This window comes from Podarcis pityusensis, assembly GCF_964106645.2.
Source record: "Podarcis pityusensis genome assembly, chromosome: 11".
Lineage (NCBI taxonomy): Eukaryota > Metazoa > Chordata > Lepidosauria > Squamata > Lacertidae > Podarcis > Podarcis pityusensis.
This window is the reverse complement of record NC_138036.1, coordinates 52,347,847-52,351,685: the sequence shown is the minus strand read 5'-3', so window position 1 is coordinate 52,351,685 and position 3,839 is coordinate 52,347,847. Positions and strand designations below refer to the sequence as shown.

Sequence of the window (3,839 nt, the reverse complement as noted above, 5' to 3'; positions counted from 1 at the left end):
CTTAAGATTGCATTTGATTCATTAGTTTAGGCCATGCATTAGGTGTTAGATTTTAATCTAAAGAAATGGAGAGTATTCTGTGCAAAGAAGTCCTCTTTGCATTTTCAAGCAATGTTCAGAGCTCTCTTTCTCAGGAACCTTGCACGTTTCACCTGATCAGTTCTTCGGCCAAGGACCATACGAAAACAAGGCAGTATTCCAGGCTATCCTAGAATAACTTTTCTGCAAAGCATGGGCTATAAGCTATGACCTTGAATAACTTAATAAACGGTTGAGCCGATAAGATGGAAGCAAGTCTTTAAAACAAAGCAGGCATATTGTATTATAATCAGAGAACTAACTTGCCCACTTTGTCCAAATTGTTGTGTACACAAGTTATAGTTGTCAGGAGAAAAGTTACACTTCATTCTTCTAAGCAGGAAAGCAAAACAACATTCCAGGCACTATTTGCCCCGAAGTGACATTGTTTCAGCCACATTGCAAGATGCCCTGTAAAATAGGTCAGAGAATGAAGCAAAATCAGACCAATGTTTTGTTTTATTTTTTACAGGCAGTTTACTTGCACCCTAATCCTACCACTTGCTTGTTCAGAATTCCAGAAAATGGTATGAAGGTGCTTTCTGTAGTGCTGTCTCTGAAGCTCATCAGATCTCTTACTCTGGGTCCTCTCTAGAAAAAATGCCCCGAACCGCATGTGTCAGTTGTAATAGTGACAATCTCTGCAGATGATCTGTGTTGGGGTGTCATCTTGATTTGGGGATGGTGGCTATTGCTTTTGTAACCTTTAAAGCCCTAAACGGCCTCAGCCCAGTATACCTGAAGGAGCATCTCCACCCCCATTGTTCAGCCCAGAAACTGAGGTCCAGTGTCGACAGTCTTCTGGCGGTTCCCTCACTGCGAGAAGTGAGGTTACAGGGAACCAGGCAGAGGGCCTTCTCGGTAGTGGCAACCGCCCTGTGGAATGCCCTCCCACCAGATGTCAAGAAACAACTACAGTCATACCTTGGGTTACAGACACTTCAGGTTGCATTTTTTTGGGTTACAGACCGCCGAAACCTGGAAGTACCGGAATGGGTTACTTCCGGGTTTCAGCAGTCGCGCAAGCGCAGAAGCGCTAAATTGCACTTTGCGCATGCGCAGAAGCGCCGAATCGCAACCCACGTGTGCACAGACGCACTGCTGCAGGTTGCGAAAGCTGCAGGTTGGGAAGGTGCATCCAGCACAGATAACGTTTGCAACCTGAACGTCCACTGTATCTGTCTTTTAGAAGACATCTGAAGGCAGCCCTGTTTAGGGAAGTTTTTAACGTTTGATGTTTTATTGTGTTTTTAATATTCTGTTGAGAGCTGCCCAGAGTGGCTGGGGAGGCCTGGCCAGATGAGTGGGGTATAAGTAATTAATAATAATAATAATAATAATAATAATAATAATAATTTCAACTTAATGTCTATGCCATGCTGGCTTTCACACTCACATACTATAGAAGGCTTCCTCAACCTTGGCCCTCCAGATGTTTTGAGACTACAATTCCCATCATCCCTGACCACTGGTCCTGCTTGCTAGGGATCATGGGAGCTGTAGGCCAAAAACATCTGGAGGGCCGAGGTTGAGGAAGCCTGTACTACCGGTATATAGCCTACCTTTGAATGTATTCTTGACTCTTGCAGGAATCCACTCTAATGCTTGCAGATGACCTTTTCATATTAGCATTTAGTAGTTGGGGAAATACGGTTTGCTATCCAACTGGGAAAGGCCAAAATCCAGTTAATACTTAATACATAACTACACCAGCCTGTAGTAGACAAACCCACCCCCCTGCCCAAATAATGGTGGCAATGTAGCTTGAGTTTCACAGGACAGGGTGCAAGACTAACTGCAATCCTGTAGTTTAAGCAGATCCATAGGAGAGGGATTTAATTTTTAGTTAGCCTATGCATGCTAGAGGCTGGGCTCATATGGTCTTCAGCTGTACATATTTGGGAAATATTCTAGGAGGCAGGCACCATTCCAATAACAAGTTCGGAATGGTGATGGTATGGCAAAGCTAATGTAGGCACCGTTTTTGGGTCATGGCAACTGGTCCTTCAGAGGCACTGGTATCTCTTGGAACTGAAACACCACACCCAGGTTCCACCTGTGTTTACTATGTCCTCCCTTCCAACTAGGCTGAGATGAGCCATTCTTTCTGCATAGGACAGAACAAGGTGAATGATGCACCCCAAAGGTTAGGTCATGGTTCCTTCACCATGCTATTGCAAAGTTGTTCTGAAGGAGACTAATTTTAAATGGGGGGTGGATTTGGCACCCAACCCCTGTTAAAAGACATGGGGCCCAACACTGCATTGTGACTTTTGGGACCCATTTTCAGCCATACAACATTATTGAGCAGATACGTGTAAAAGCTGTGTGCATTTCACACACACACACACACACACACACACACACTTTTATTAAATTTTCTGTTTTACAATTTAGAATTTTCATTTAAACAACCTTAAAGTATCAATGACTTCCCTTCCTCTCTTTCCATGTTTCATTTTGCATAACACAAATCCCTGCATATTTTACATAGACTAAACCAATCAGTATTCCATTAGTACATCCATCAGAACTTATTTTTACTGTTGAATTTATCTTAATGCTGCCAACATTTTCAAGTGTACACAATTCCCCCCCCCATATATTCAATAAACATTTTCCAACCTTCTCTAAACATATGTTCTTCTTGTTCTCTTATTCTATATGTTAAGTTCGCAAGCTGCACATATTCCGTCAGTTTAAGTTGCCATTCTTCTTTAGTTGGGATTTCGCTCGTTTTCCATTTTTGGGCTAACAAAACACAGGCTGCAGTAGTGGTATACATAAATAGCCTTTTTTGACACCTGGAAGTTTCCATCTGAATTATCCCCAACAATATGGATTTCTTAACCACTTGAATGATGGCCAGTGCTTGCCTGTGATAGGATGCTGGAACTTCTACCATGTTCTGAACGGTGCTTGGTTTCCAAGGAGACCATTGCAGGGAATAGACTTCTTCTGTGCCTAGGAATTTTCAGGCATTCTGACTCCAGTGCAGCTCTAGTTGTGTGCAAACAAAAGGGCAGCGCCTGAATGTATATGCAGAGGCACCTTGGAATGTACACAGACTGCAAATTCACCCTGGTCTGCATTTGAATGCATGTGAATGGGCATTTGGTTTGGGTGTGCTGTTCCCATTCCAGCATCTGATATAATCAAGTAATCCTGTTTACTCATATGCACATCCTATTCTAGATAAGGGCAACTTTCTGCATAGCAGGAGTCCTGATTTTGCTGGAGCTAGATGCCATAGTTCAGAGCATAGCTGTCAACTTTTCCCTTTTTTAAAGGGAAATTCCCTTTAAGCTTTTGGGGTCATGTGGCACAACGGAACACTGTGACGGAAACCAGAGTGCACAGAAACACCGCTTACCTTCCCGCCGCAGTGGTACCCATTTATCTACTTGCACTGGCGTGCTTTCGAACTGCTAGGTTGGCAGGAGCTGGGACTGAGCAACGGGAACTCACCCCATTGCAGGGATTCGAATTGCCAACCTTCTGATCGGCAAGCCCAAGAGTCTCAGTGGTTTAGACCACAGTGCCACCCATGTCCCATTTGGCCATAGCTGTCAACTTTTCCCTTTTCTTGCGAGGAATCCTATTCGGAATAAGGGAATTTCCCTTAAAAAAAGGGAAAGGTTGACAGCTATGCATTTGGCATGTATATATATATATATATATATATATATATATATGCACATGCACACAAGTTCCATGTTTGATCCTAAGGTGTGCATGTTCAGGCAAAGTCCCTTTGTTCC

General features: G+C 43.3%; 1 long non-coding RNA gene across 2 annotated transcripts; it reads right to left on the bottom strand.

Moving 5' to 3' along the window:
* Positions 1-383: 383 nt before the first annotated feature.
* LOC308458480 lies at positions 384-3,068 on the bottom strand. 2 transcript variants are annotated; one of them, XR_013977462.1, is made up of 3 exons: positions 2,704-3,068; positions 1,641-1,743; positions 384-489 (listed from the first exon to the last, which is right to left on the bottom strand). It is a non-coding gene; the product is annotated as an uncharacterized lncRNA (long non-coding RNA). The 2 variants fall into 2 exon arrangements; XR_013977463.1 differs by lacking the exon at positions 384-489 and adding an exon at positions 550-669.
* Between the last annotated feature and the right edge of the window lie 771 nt (positions 3,069-3,839).